A 16,985-nucleotide genomic window follows, 5' to 3' on the forward strand; every position below is an offset into this window, starting at 1 on the left:
TATAGAATTCATGGATTTTTATCAATATATATGAGAATAATAGCTGGAAATAAGGATTAAATTGCAAGAGTTTTATTTTCCTGACCCTAAGGATGAAATCGTCATTAATTAAAAGTTTAGGGGCAAAATAGTAATTTTGCCTAGAGCATTAATTAAATGCATTAGAATATGAAATGAATGAAAATGATGACCAAATTTATTTATAAAGATCCGGACGACTCAAATATGAGACTTGATTGTGGAAAAGAAAAGATATCAGATTAATGAAATTATAAACACAAACAAGCAATGAGGTAAGTTCGTGTAACTTGAATTATATTCTTAAATGCTTGAGATTGTATGTTATTGATGTGAATATGATTTGAATGTTCATTGTATGAAAATTTATGAAACATTGATATATTTGATAAAATGGGAAGAAATCCCGGTTGAATGAAAGGAAAATTGGATGGATCTCTGAAAAAGAATTGACGGTAAAAATGATCTAGCCCGGATGGGTGATCCTATCTTGATATAGCCCTCCCGAAGAATATGTGTAAAATGGATTTAGCCCGGACCGGTAATCCGAATTAGGGTCTGAATTTAGCCTGGACTGGTAATTCAGATCCACGCTCATTAGAGTAATTGTCGTTGCAGGGGATTTAGCCTGGACTGGTAATCCCGACAATACTCTATGAGTTTATATTACAGGGGATTTAGCCTGGACTGGTAATCCCACTGTAAGGATGAGGTTCGCGGGAGTGTGCTCTCTGATATGAAATGTGTAAGACCATGGTTGAAAGATACCATGGCAACCTGTGTGTAAGACCATGGTTGAAAGATACCATGGCAACCTGGTATGAAATGTGTAAGACCATGGTTGAAAGATACCATGGCAACCTGATATGAGATGTGTAAGACCATGGTTGAAAGATACCATGGCAACGTGACATGAAAAGAATAAGACCATGGTTGAAAGATACCATGGAAACATGATAGAAAATAAGTAAGACCATAGTTGAAAGACACTATGGCATCACGTCAAAGATAAATAAGACTGTGGATGGGAGACGCTATAACATCTATTGAACAATTGATATTCAGGTAAAATGTATCAGATGAAGAATGGTTATATGAAATGGTTGTGTGAAATGATTACAAGAACTGGTCATATGAAAATATATGTACAAAAGCGTTGTATGAAATAATTATGAAAATGGATAAACGAAATAAGTATAAGTACATGGAATATAATTTATGTTAAGTTTGATATAAGCTATTACCAGAATAAATATACATAAAATATACAGAAATGATGGAGCATAAAATATAGATCTAATGAAATGAATGATATATGCTTGTGAAGAAACGGTAAGAGCATGATATGTTTCATGACATGTACATATATGATTATCTTTGATATGTTGATACAAGGAAATTATGTAAGTTGAGACTATTATTAAACTAAAGTGCGACATGTCGAGAAAATAGATAAATCAATGTTGAATTTATATGAGATATGAGCAAGTATACTAACAATATTGTTGTTTGATGCTTATACAAGTACCAAACTGTTGATTGAATGGTAATATATTTATTTTATATGATGCATTGAATCGGTAAGTATTTTAATTTTTTTTAAGTTATCTGCAAATGGTAGTAATGCTCCGAAACCCTGTTCTGGTAGCGGATACGAGTTAGGGGTGTTACAATTTCGGTGTGCCATAGAGATCTATTTACTGCATTTGGCACATCACGGCTAACTTCCAGCGAGATTATAATAATGCAGACTGAAAGAGACAAGTTGTGAGAATGGGTAAAGAATTACCTTATCTTTTCAATATAAGTTTTAATGTTTTAGGGCAATACTGTAACTTATCTTTTCTTAATACATATGCAGTGCACGAGCTAGAGCCACACATTTTCCACCAAAGAATGACTCGACTTGAGAGTGACATGGAAGGTCAAACGAACACATCTTTTTGACAGTGGTTGGGTACCATGGAGCCGTGGCAATGGGCTCAAATTTTTGACGAGGGCTTTCGTTATGGTCAAATGACCACAAACTTGGTGGAGGGGATCAACGCTGTGTTGTTGAAAACACGACATCTTTTGATTTTATCTGTCTTCTCGGCTACATTCTACAGGTTGGCTACCTTGATGCCAAGAATGGGTCAACAACAAGTCAACCAGATGGAGGCGAGACACGTATTTGTTGAAGATTTCAAAGATGCAATGGTTGCAAATTGTAGACAAATTTTAGATAAAATCTTCGACTAATTGTAGACAACCATAGAAGTATATTCACGATGTAATGAAATATTTCGAGTTACAGAGACATTAGTCGTCGACCCGGTATACCACCTAGGTCCTACGGAGTTGATCTTTGTAACAGATGGTCGATTGTAGGAGGTTTCAAACAGTTCATTATCCATGTGCACATGTCGTGGCAGCTTGTGCTAAAGTCTCGCTCAATGTAGAACGATTTATCAATGAAGTGTACACCCTCGAACGCACGTTGTGTGTATGGGAGAAAGAGTTCCTCGTGCTTTCTGATCTATCTACTTAGGAGGTTCCTCCGACGACCTTCGGGCTTGTCCCAGACAAAGGGTTACGTAGGAACTCGAAAGGTCGTTCGCAATAATCCAGAATCCATAATGAAATGGACATTACGGAGAAATCTAACGGGAAGTTGTGTGGCGTATGCTGATTAACCGGTCATAATCAGAGTAAATGCCTGCTCCGAAACTACCATATTGGACAATAGTCGCAATCGGGTAGAAATTGAGATATTGTTCATTACATGTTGAGAGGATTGAATCTAAAATTTGTCTACAATTTGTTGCAGTTAATCTAATTTGACTTACATAGTTAGTATAAATTTATTTATTTAAATTGCAAAAAAACCATAAAATTGATAAATAAAATGGAAAAAAAGTTATTACATAAATACAAAGTTGACTATTTAAACTAAAAAAAATTAAATTGATAAATAAAATGCCAAAAAATTCATTACATAAATATGAAGTAATTTATATTACAAAACCCCCTAAAATTGATGGTTTGATGGCGTGGTTCTAGAGGTATATTTTTGTGGAGCTTGACGTTCACGTTGCGGGCGATTACGGCGATCAGTGTTTTCTTCATCCGTATGTGGGGGTGTGCGAAACATAGATGAAAAATCATATGTCTCAAACACCATCGATGAACTTGAGCCGGGAGGAGTGGAGTACGGCAGTGAATATGGGCCGAAAGGAGTGAAGTACTGAGGTGGATACGAGCTAGGATGACTGGAGTACTGAAATGGTAGTGGGCTAAAGATATCAAACTCTGAATGATATTTGTGGCCTGACAAGCCCGGGAAATAGTCATCGCCCCCTAAACTTGGATGGTAAGAACTATCTCCAGAGTATAGTTCTGGCTCTTCCTCCGGCTCTGACTTTGTTGTATAATGCGGATCTAGAAGTGGTTGCCCAATTCGTCTCATATGCGGAGGGACTACCATCGACCGCCTACCAAACAAAAATGGTTTCCCTATCTCACAGTACCACTGTATGTACTCTAACGAGGGCTGCAGATCCAAAACACGATCCATCTGAGGTACCTTCCCCAATCAGTTGTTCCACATTGTAATATATGCTTCATGCACTTCTCCCCAATCATTTCCATACTTCCCCCACCTGTTCATCCCATGGATCTCCCCTAATCGTATTAACAGTGTCGGGATAAACTGTATACAACCGAACTGCTAGAGTATTCGTTCACCATGATACCACTCCACTATCTGAAAATTGATAACGGGTGCACTAATGATCCATATGTTTAAGTGGACATGGGCAGATGAGGGAATAACCGCCATAATTTTTAGAACAGAATACGACATCCAAATGAACTACATAGTTAATAAAATTGTTATATTAACGTGGGCTGAGTGAGATAAAATAATAAAATTAAGTTTATATTGGAAAAACTTACCCCCTCTCTAGCATGATTCTCAATTATCAAACAGTATATCGGAATCGTGAATGACCTCCCGGTACCTGGATTAGCGCTCCATTTATGAAAACAAATTGTTAGAACAATATAATCCGAAAAAAAAGTCAACTAATTGTTATGACGAGTAAAAATTCATTACCTAATAACGAGCGAAAATATATATGATTGGTGACTAATGGATGCCAAGAATGGCATCTGGTAAAGTGCCCACGACTACAGCAGTCTGAGGCATTCGCCTATGTCCATCGCAGAAGGATCTGTTGTCCGACAAAGTTTGCGATACATCATGGCTAACACTGCAGACCCCCAAATATATGAACGAGTGTTATGCAATTTGGATAATAGGGGTAAGTACATCAAGTGGACCGTACTGCCGTTTGCATCTGACATGAGTACACCTCCTATAAGGTGCATAATGTAAGCTCGAACGACCTGCATCACTTCCCATTCATTGGCAGTACTCGGCAAATGCTCAAAATTTTCCTTTAGCCATGAAAACCTCAAACTGGCAAATTTCCTCTCACTTGGCGAGCGTCCAAGTAATTCATAGCAAAGGGTAGCCGGCCTAGAGATCAAACTTATGCCCGTGATCGCATTCTCGCCGATGGGGAGCTCGAGTTGTAGTGCAACATCCTTTAGAGTGATGGTGCACTCCACGCACGGCAAATGAAATGTGTGGGTCTCCGGACACCATTGCTCGACTAAAGCAGAAATCAAGTCGTATCGTAGATCAAAATTCCGAATCAATGCCGCTGATCCGAACCCGGCTAACTCCAAGTATGGTATTAGGCATTCATCTGGCAGAAATCCTACACTATTAACACGACCTCTTAATACGCGATACGAGCCCTGATATTATTAAATTAGCAAAATAGTTAATACAATATAATTTAATTCAGCAAATAAGATGAGTATCAAATAAAAATTTTATTACCATCTCATTAATTGTACTTGATATGTGATTATTATTATTATTATTATTAATCAAAAAACCCATTTGCTACAAATCTGCAATTAAAAAAGTGAATTCATTTAATTTGTTTAAAAAAATACAATAAATTATTTCAAATTTTAGAAACAAAACATGGTAAATATCTAATAATTTCTCATAATTTACCTACAATAAAAAATTTATGTTAAATTACAATAATAATATAATTAAAATTAATATAAACTATCTAAATATAAAAACATACGAATTAAAAAAATAAAAATAGAAATAGAAACATACCTGATTAGTTTCTTTCAAACAACCTATAAAATTATATAACAATAAATTTAATCAACATTTTAATAAATCAATAAAAATTGTCAAATAAATAAAAAAATCAAATAAAATTACATTAAACACTAACAATTTATCTAACCTAATCATAAATTACTAACAAAATAACTATAAAATTATTTTTTAGAAAATACATTACTAAAAAAGCACAAAACACATAACTAAACACTAACAATTTATATAGATTGAAAAAATGTTTGGAGACTTCCTTGTCATAAAAGACAATGACACAAACATATGATTTATTTCATTATTGTATAATTAATTTCTCTAATCATGGTAATCCAAAAATAAATGGTGTCTCTAAAAAGTATAGTTTAATTCAATGACAATGATATATTCATGCATTAATTTTAAAATAATTACAAACACAAAAATTTATAACATACTCCTAAATTACTAACAAAATATTTAACAAAATAATTTTACATTACTAAAACTCACCAAATACTAAACTAAACACAACAATTTATAGCTTAATCCTAAATTACTAATAAATTGATTTTAAAATAATTACAAACACAAAAATTTATAACATAATCCTAAATTACTAACAAATTAATTTTAAAATAATTATAAAAAACAAAAAAAATTACATTCATACAAAATATTAACCCAAAACTATAAACACTAAACATAAATAATTTATAAATAAAAATTAAAAAAAATCACAACATCTTAATTAAACTCTTTAAATTATAAACAAAATTATTTACTAAAATAATACATTACCTTTTTCTTTTTATTTATTTATTGTTTCTTCTTCTTCTTCTTCTTCTGCTCTTCTTCTCCTTTCTCTCTTTTCTTTCTCTCTTCGAGTGGGTGGGTGTTTGTTTTGGGGGACCATGCTTATAAGGTCCCCCATTTGCAATATTTTTCCTATTGAAGGGACTACATAGTGTAGCTGAATGGCAGTAGCAGGCACAGTATGCAGCAGCAGATGGGGGGGGACTGTGCAGGACAATTCACGCCTACCTGTCAGGCACAATTAGTCGTGCGTATCTGATAGGCGTGACTTGTTTCGGGTATTTTTTACTCGTATTTTGACCTATTGACCGTATTTTTACTTATATAATAAATTTAAATATTTTTAATAAAAATAAAAAATTAATATTTTAAAATTTTAAAAAAAAATTTAATATAAAAAAAGGAGTTGCGCCTATCAGATAGGCATAACTAAAAAAAAATACCATTCTAGTAAATAATCTAGCTCACAACCTATTTCAGTATATAATTCTTTTTAATTTATTTATGTAAAAAACCCTGACACCGATCCTGTGGTGTCACAACACCAGAACAACGAAAGGTAAAAATGAGCTAAAGATGTTTCGGTATGCACAACACCTTTTATTCAGCCTTATGGCTTGTAATTGACCTAGTTAGGGTAGAAAACATTACTATATATATATTCATACTTAGGCTAAGTTAAGGAGGCCATTTAGAGAGTCGTTTTTAGAGTAGATTTTTAGGATTTAATTTTAGTTTCAGTTTATTTTCAATTTAGTTTTTTATTTAAAAATAATAATTCTTCTTCTTGCTCTAACTTGGATTCAATTGAGATTCGAGCTTTCATTTATTTAGTTATTTATAAATTTCTTTTGGTTTTCTATTGTGAAGTGCATTGTTTGTATAACCTTGAGCCTAAAGGAATAACCTTAAAACACTACATTATCCCTACTTCTTGAATTTGAGCCTTATAGTAGTGCCCTTCTTAATGAGCCATTATGTTTCCAACCTTGAGCCGGAATTGAGTTCTGAACTCAACCCTTCATAGTCCTTAAGCTTTTAATGCACTATCGAATGGATATCAGACCATGGACATCGAGGGTTAGGTAGGAACATTATGGAGGTTTCTTACAAAAGTGTACTTAAGTGATTAGTGAAGAGGGATTAAAGTAGCTCGTAATTGATTCTTGCTAAAAATTGTGCATGAAAAAGAAGGAAATGTGAAAGAAATAAAAGTGAGGATTAAAAGAATTATGAGATAAAAGAGCAAACAAATGAAAAAAGATGCTCAAAATAAGAAAAAACAAAAGAGCATAAAATAGTCTCAAAATCATAGTGCACAAAAACGAGCTAATATCAACCATCATTCTCCACATTGTTGGAGAAATAAGGAAGGTGAGAGAAGGAGAAATAAGGTTGTGAGATGAAATTATCACATTTGGGGGAAATTGGGAACAATGTCATGTGCTATACTATTTATAGTGCTTGAACCTTTTTGAGATGACCTTTCTTTAAATCCGTACCAACCTCAGCCTCAGAATGTTACAAGCTTAAAAGGCCTCTATTGACACTTTAACTTTTGAACTAATAATATTTGTATATAGCTTGCATTTGTTAGAATGAACATGAACAATTCTTTTTAAATATCTATGATCGATTTGTATAATTTATTTTGACGAATAACATTGGTTCATATGTTCATTTACATTGCCTATACCTTTATTGACACTTTAACTTTTGAACTAATAATATTTGCATTAAGAATAAGCAAATTAACTACATATCATTCTTAAGTTGCACGTGAAGCAATTCTCGTACAAGTTTGATATTGTACTGCTGTGTAACCTAATTTCCTAAATTAAGTTTAAGAGTTGTTGTTTTGCATGTTTGGTGTGTTTGCTTGAGGACAAGAAAAGACCTAAGTGTAAGGGAGTTGATCTACCACAAATCAATGTGGCAAATTAGGCTTTTCCGACGCATTTAAGGAGCTTTTTCTTGAGTAAAATAGTGTCTTTAGTGTAGTTTTTTGTTATTTTCATATTTTTAGTTAATAAGTGAAAATGTTTCATTTTTGTCTATTTTGTAATCCAATTTGGCTAATAGTTCCATTGGGAGGCCTAACGTGTGTTTGAGTGATATAGAGAAGTGTTAGAGGTTGAAAACGAGCAAAAACGACACCCAGGGCAAGGTTATTACAATATTCCACCCTTGGAATTGCGATACCTCCGACAGTATAGAAGAATGAAGACCTACTTCAGTGGTATCGCAATATCCTCTTTGGATATTGTGATATCCACCCTCCAAGGAGAACCCCAAGTTTCAGTTCTGCCCGAGATATCATGATATCCTTTTTGGGGTATCGCGATATCGCCTTCGTCAGGGGACAAACTTGGAACAAAGGGTAGTATTTGTCTAGCTGGTCCACCAGTCACACAAGGCCCGTATAAGGGCATTTTTGGCAATGAAAAGTCATCGAATACACTTCAAAATTGTAATGACCCGAATTTTTACAGTTATCAAAAAAGTGCATTTTCGGGTCTCCGTTTCTAGAAAATAGATTTGTAAATATTTATTAAAAATATTTACGAAGTTAAGAGAGTGATTAATTAAAGTTTAATGAAGCAAATTAGCTTAAATAAAGGATAATTAGATAAAAGGATTAAATTGAATGAAGTGTGAAAGTTTAATTATAGAATAAAGAAAATTAAAAGGACTAAATAAGTAAATAAACCAAAAAGAGTGCCAAGTGTATGGAAAAAATAAAATACAAGTATAATAAATATAATACACACATTTGTATTACATATATTTATTTGCTTATTATTTAAGTAAATATTAATGTATTTATTATTATTAAATTAATATTATATGATAAATAAACAAAAAGTTGACAAATGTATGGTATGTATAGTGACATGTGTGATACTAATATACATACATTTGTAAAATACATGTCTATTTACTTATTATATAAGTATATTATTAAATTATATATTATTATTAAGTAAAAGATATTTATATAATAAATAGATTAAAGAAAGACGAATGTAATAATATATGTGTATACAAATGTAAAATAGATATTGGATATTAAATAGATATTTTATTATAGCTATTATTAAGTTATTATAATATATATAAAGTAAAAGAAATAAATAAAAAAAAGAATAGAAAAAGAAAGAAAGGATGAAATGAAACAGAGAGCAGGGGAAAGAAAGAAGGAAGGAAAAAAAGAAGAAAGGAAAAAGGGAAAAATTAGGATTTCAAGGCTTGAAAGTTAAATAGGTAAGTAAATTTAGCCCTTTTTACTTAATTTTGATGTTTTGGAAGCTTTGGGACAAGGTTTTGATGAAATTAAGTGAATATTTTGAAAGTTATTAGATTTTTAAATATTGTTCATGTTGAATAAAAAGATGAATTAGGGGTTAGATTGATAGGAATTCAAGTTAGAAATGAAATAAGGATTGAATTTTAAATTAATTCATAAGTTTTATGTTGTAGGGACTAAATTGATGAAATTTTGAAATTAAGAAAATATGCTGGAAATTTAATAGTTAAGTATGAGTTTAGTTAAAAATTGAGTAGAAATAAAGTATGAATTAAGATAGAAAAGTAAGTGAATTTAGTTAGGATTAAATTGAAATTAAAAGTAGAAAATCAACATTTTGCACTAAGACTATTTTGGACAGCAGCAGTAGTCTAAGTTTGGAAAATCACCAAAAATTTTAGAAATTGAAGTATAGGATTAATAAAATATGGAATTAAAGCTTATCGAGTCTAGTTTCTTAGAAACGGTGTAAGCAATTGAATTGTAAATTATGAGATATAATGAATTTTGTGAGACAAGGTCAGAATGAATTCGGGTTCCCCTGTTCTGACTTTGAAAAATCACCGAAAATTGAAGAAAAATAATTAGAGGCTTAAAGTTATATTTTTAGAATTCATAATGAGTCTATTTTCAGGAGAAATCAACGAGAATATTATCCGAGTTCTGTACTGTGAGATAATTAATTTTTAGTGAAGAAGGGCCGGAACTGTCAGACAACAGAATAGGGGTGAATTTAAAGAATAAAATGTACCTAATGGCTAAACTAAAAATTCTTAAAATTTTATGGTAAGAATATATATGAGTCTAGTTTCAGGAAAAATTAACGGATCTTAATTTGGAGTTCCGTAGCTCGAGTTATAAATAATTTAGTGACTATGACACAGATGGACAGCTTGAATATTCATAAAAGTAAATAATAAAAATTATAGATAATGTTACTTACAAGTGTGTTATATACACTAAGGATGTGGAATGGAGAGGAGAAGGAGGAAAAATATGTATGAATATTCATCTAGCATGGCTAATTTGCATGTTTTAGGCTCAGGGACTAAATTGAATAAAAGTAAAACTTTATGGGTAATTTTGTAAAAAATTCAGAAATAACCAAATTGCATGAAATGGATTATTTTATTATTTAAATTACAAAATTGAATGAAATTATTAATTTAGTTCAAGATTGGGGGAAAACATGTTTTAGGGATTAGATTGAAAAGTGTTGAAATTATGGAAAATTCTGATATTTTATAGAATTCATGGATTGTTATCAATATGTATGAGAATATCTAGAAATAAGGATTAAATTGCAAGAATTTTATTTTCCTGACCCTAAGGATGAAATCTTCATTAATTAAAAGTTTAGGGGCAAAATGGCAATTTTTCATAGAGCATTAATTAAATGCATTAGAATATGAAATGAATGAAAATGATGATCAAATTTATTTATAAAGATCCGGATGACTCTAAAATAAGACTTGATCGTGGAAAATAAAAGATATCGGATTAATGAAATTATAAACACAAACAAGCAATGAGGTAAGTTTGTGTAACTTGGATGGTATTTTAAATACTTGAAATATGTGGTTATGTGATGAAAATATGATTTGAATGTTCAATTCATGATAATTGATGAAATATTGCTAATACTCGATATAAATTGAAAATAAAGCTCGGTTGAATGAAAGGAAAATTCGATGGATCTCTGAAAAGGAATTGACGGTAAAAAAGATCTAGCCCGGATGGGTGATCCTATTCTGATACAGCCCTCTCGAAGAATACGTGTAAAATGGATTTAGCCCGGACGGATAATCCAAATTAGGGTCTGAATTTAACCTGGACTGGTAAATTCAGATCCAAGCTCATTAGAGTAATTGTCATTGCAGGGGATTTAGCCTGGACTGGTAATCCTGACAATACTCTATGAGTTTATATTACAGGGGATTTAGCCTGGACTGGTAATCCCACTGTAAGGATGAGGTTCGCGGGAGTGTGCTCTCTGATATGAAATGTGTAAGACCATGGTTGAAAGATACCATGGCAACCTGATATGAAATGTGTAAGACCATGGTTGAAAGATACCATGGCAACCTGATATGAAATGTGTAAGACCATGGTTGAAAGATACCATGGCAACGTGATATGAAATGAATAAGACCATGGTTGAAAGATACCATGGCAACGTGACATGAAAAGAATAAGACCATGGTTGAAAGATACCATGGCAACATGGCAGAAAATGAATGAGTAAGACCATAGTTGAAAGACACTATGGCATCATGTCAAAGATAAATAAGACCGTGGATGGGAGACACTATGACATCTATTGAACAATTAATATTCAGGTAATACTTATCAGATGGCGAATGGTTATATGAAATGGTTGTGTGAAATGTTTACAAGAACTGGTCATATGAAAATATATGTACAAAATAGTTGTATGAAATAATTATGAAGATAAATAAACGAAATAAGTATAAGTACATGGAATATAATTTATGTCAAGTTTGATATAAACTATTACCGGAATAAATATACATAAAATATATGGAAATGATGGAGCATGAAAATTGATATAATGAAATGAATGATATATGCTTATGAAGAAACGGTAAGAGCATGATATGTTTCATGACATGTACATATATGATTTTGATATGTTGATACAAGGAAATTATGTAAGTTGAGACTATTATTAAACTCAAGTGCGATATGTAGAGAAAATAAGTATATCAATGTTGAATTTAGATGAAATGTGTGCAAGTATACTAACAATGATGTTGTTTGATGCTTAGACAAGTGCCAAACTATTGATTGAACGGTAACATGTTTAATTATAAGGAGCATTGAAATAGTAAGTACTTAGATGAAAATAAAATTTAAGATTTTGCGAAATTTTTTTTATAATCCCGATTTAATTCCGGTTGGTTTCTAATGTATGTTTGGGGCTTCGAGGGCCCAATAGAGAGACGTTATGATTATTTCTAAAATATGAATAATAAATGACTCATAATTATCGGAAAATGTTCAGTAAACTCTGGTAATGCCTCGTACCCTATTCCGGCAATGGATACGAGTAGGGAGTGTTACAAAAATAGCCAAAAATTGCTGAGGAGGAGAGACACACACATTAGCTTAGTTTTAGGTTTAGTTTTCTCTGGGTTTTCATTAGTTTTCCTCTGTACTTTTCTAGGAGTTTTATTTTTCTCTTCTTCTAACTTAAATTATATTTTTTTTTTGCATTTACTTCTCGTTCTTGTTACTCTTAGTGTTAATTAAGTTATTTATTACTGTAGCTAAGGTTTATGTACATTTCCAGCTCCTGCACTTTCCTTTCAAAACTTATTAAGGTTTAGTTTAATGTATTTCACTTTATTTTACTTTAAATCTTTTAAATCTTGTTCCTTTTATGTTTCTTGATTTAGATTTCCTTATTAAATGCTTTTGGTTCCATGCTATTTAAGTTTTCTTGTATAAATATCTCAACTGTCACATTTTTGTTGAACTTTACTTTCATGGTTGCCTTGTTTTCTACTTTTATGTTTATTTTCTTCACTTTGAGCATGTGTAGCTAAATCTTTAAGGAGGTTGGTTGATGGAGTTGTGGGTAAACTAAAACTTTTGGAGAAAAGACTAAATCATAATAAATTAGACTAAATCAAATAGAACTAAGAACTTAAGTAGTGACGTCCTTAAGGGAATATCAAGATAAAGTGAGACTGGAAGGTAATGTTGTCGCGCACCCGTTCATTAGTCTCGAATTAACTGGTGAAATCGGAAGATTAAGCAAATCTAATTCTTTTAAGTTGGTAAAATTGAGATCGAAAGATAAAATGGAGCTATTTGGTAATTTATGCGAATTATGTCTGTAGTTTGAGGTTCAATGAACCACATTTAATTTAACCAACCCTTATTAGTTAATTATTACATAGTCCTTTTAGTTTTACATTCATTACAATTTAGTCCTAGGATAACACATTTAATTTTCTTGCAAATTCTTCTTGTTATGAATTGACATATTATAAAATCGTATTAGTAGCAGATTAAACTCTATTGTGTATGCTAATTATTGCTTAATCACTTCCTCTTTTGGATTTGGACCCTTGGAATACTTTGTGTTCTATCGGAACTATAAATATTACGACTGACATTGTATGCTTACAGTAAAATTAGATTTAAAAATTGTCATATAAATTTTTTTATTTTAATGCACATGGCCGAGTCGGTCATTCTCCATCTTCATTTGAATGTTCATTTTGGGGCACATCTTCGGTTGACTCATGGTGTGGGATTTCTTCTTAAATGTTCGAGACATGTGGTATCTCCTTCACACTGTCCTCACTAAAGCCAGAGGTTTCCTCAATAATGGTCAACTCTTCACTTAATTCTTTGACCTCTATCTGTTTTTGAAAATCAACCTTCGAGTTTTCATGTTCAATAATGGTATAGGGGCCCTCCTTTTCCAGTTCAACTTTGTCCGATTCAACACACTTGTCCACCTGAGCTTGCTCCCTAGCTCATCATTTAATGGCCTCTAACGCAAGATCTGGTTAATTTCATATAGTTTGCATATTTTCTTGGCACTCAGACATGCCATCCTCAAATGCACTAATCAAGTGGTTTGGTAGTGATCTTCATTAGGCTTTTTCCAATACGTACTCCCATCCTTGTAAAAATACGAGGAATATGGGGTCGTACAAGCCGTATGTCAGATGACTACTTTCCCATATTTGGTTGCCGCTATCTACCAGACATGCATAACTATATGAATCAAAAGAAGGATCATTTACTTGCCTCCCATAGGAGCCATAATCATCCAGCTAGGTGATGAAGTACCATCCGCATCAGACACGAATGGACCTTTGGGCCACCTATAATCGTCATTAGACATGACTATTAGTCCACAATCAACAAAATAAAATTAAGAAAAACATTAAAATAAAAAAAAATGTCGTATCTATAGACCTAGATTTTGCTAATTATTTCCCTACAAACTTGTATCAATCATTAAAAATCACTAAATCTTGCACTGACACCTCGACAATGGCACCAACAACTTTGAGGCTGATAACTCTTGAAAAGAGTTATAGTTCATGCCTTTAGACCTAACTAATTATCTGTACTTAAAGTAAATTTAGTTGCATTTTAGGACATTTGCATTACATTAAGAAGATTGGACTATGCTTAAATGTTATTATATGTTACTTTACTTGTTTGAGGGAAGGATTTGTTTGGTAGTAATTGGCAGGTGGAGGATATAGAGAAAGAAAAAAAAGGAATGAAGGTTTTTCATGGCAAAAGGTTGGGTAATTTGCCAACACGAATGCCATGGCAATTCTAGGAAGACCCAGTCAATACTCAACGCATAACCAACTCTACTTGTACCAGAAAAATCTGCCTAGAAAAGAGGGAAGAAAATGATGTGCTGATTGGATTTACCTAAGGGAAAAAGATTATAAAAAAGCCAAAGGATGAAACCTAAAGGAGAAAATGAAAAAAAGAACAACAAGAAGAAGGAAACCTTAAAGGGGGTGAACACAAAAGAGAAGAGGTCCTTAGGCAAAAATAAAAGGTAGTGGCTGAGCAGTGATGGAAAGAGGAAGACGAAGTAGTCCTTCTCAGCCACCACATGGCACTATGTTGCTAGAGTGTGGGTTGGATAAGTGAAAGCTATCCTCTCGAAGTTTTTCCGTTATTTCTTGATTGCTCTTCGTGAACTGATTTGTTAAAATGATGTTGAATAATATTTTGATTTTGAATTTTAATTGCAACCCATGAGCTAAATCTCATAGGGTTGGGATTACTTGATGAAACCTTTATTTTCTTTAATGGTTGAAGCACAGATCTGAATTAATTTACTGTTTCATTCAATTATTTTATTTCTAAATTATATGCGTACGATCCCTAGACATAGATGACTGTGCAAAATGCCCATAGGCTAATCTAATTCTAAAAAGGTTAGAGTAGTTGGACCGTAATTGAATGATATGAGCAAGAACTCGACATATAATTGGAGTAGACTCTAGACCTAAAGTAGTGTTCATATAGAATGAAGACAAAACAGTGCAAGGTACCGTGCTAAGGTCTATAGACATAGGCCAGGTAACTTGAGATCCTGCTTTCAAAAGAAGCAGGTCATTTTAGGTCTCTTTTGAGTTGTAGGTTGAGTAGGATTTTGTCGAGGCATTACTGAAAGTAAGGGTAGATTCTTAGTAATCCCAACCTTTCAAATCAATATCGTAAACCCTTTATCCTTTGTCGTAGTATCTTTGCCGTAATATTCTTAGTTGTTTATTTATTTGTTTGCATATTATTCACACAATTATCTTCGTAATTGCCATTGCATTTTCACTCTTGACTTGTCATCGAATTTTCCAATATTAGTCAGTTACGCATATCACACACATTATTATTCCTTTAAATTACCATTGCATACTTATCTTTGTTTTGCCATAGCATTAATCATAATTTGTTATAATAAATTGACCACTTTTATACCTAATATGATCCTTATGGAAACGGTCTTACTTATCACTTTATTACTTGATCCAACGTGTGTGTTGGAACAATTTGCATATCATTTCACATGCGACAAGTTTTTGGCATTATTGCCGGGGATCGAAAAATAGGTGTAATTTGGTTTAACTACTTTACTTAATTCCGTTAGTTTTATTTAACTTAGTTTAATTTAAGTTCTACAGGTTTACCATCAATACATGAGAAGTGGCATTCCTACTAACAAAAAATATCTTTTTGACTTAGAGATCGAAAGAACTTTATGAAGAAGTCGGAAAGAACTGCAAAAAATGGCTAGGAACGAGAATGATCCTGGTCTCCATAATAATCCGAATGGTCAAGAAGCTAATCTTCCTGTTCGTAGGATGATACTTGGTATGAATGATACTTTGAATGGTCAAGTTGCTAATCCTCATGTTCGTAGGGTGATAGATAACTAAGACAGACCAATTCGAGAGCATGTTCTGCCAATTTTGGATGATTTGAATCCAGGGATTGTCAGACCACAAGTACAGGCTCAACAGTTTGAACTGAAACTAGTAATTTTTCAGATGTTGCAAATACTAAGGCAGTTTAGTGGATTACCCACCGAAGATCCAAGACTGCATTTCTAATTTCTTCTAGAGGTTTTTAGCTCGTTTAGATAACATGGTGTTCTTGAAGACGCTTTGTGGCCTAAACTGTTTCATGTTCTTTAAGAGATCGTGTGAGAGCATGGCTAAATGCTTTACTGATAGGAATAGTGGTATCATGAATGATCTTTGTTAGAGGTTTTTTCTATAGTATAATCCCCAAAATATGAATGCCAAGATTAGAAATGACATTACATCTTTTCGATAATTGGAGGATGAAACACTGTATAAAGCTTGGGAATGATTTAAAGACTTAATTTGGAAATGTCCAAGTCCAATGCATGGATTTCAACACTAGACTCAGATGGAAATATTCTATAATGGGCTGAATATACATGTGAGGATGGTAGTTGATACTTCTGCAAATGGTACTTTGTTGGATAAATCTTATAATGAAGCATATGAGATTTTGGAAATGTTTGCCAATAATAATTATCAACATTCGACCACAAAAGTTGGGATGGGTAAGAGAGTTGCTAGTACTATGGAGCTGGATGCAATCACTTCATTGACAACCCAGGTGTCTTGT

This window comes from Gossypium hirsutum, chromosome A10 (assembly GCF_007990345.1).
Source record: "Gossypium hirsutum isolate 1008001.06 chromosome A10, Gossypium_hirsutum_v2.1, whole genome shotgun sequence".
Classification (NCBI taxonomy): domain Eukaryota; kingdom Viridiplantae; phylum Streptophyta; class Magnoliopsida; order Malvales; family Malvaceae; genus Gossypium; species Gossypium hirsutum.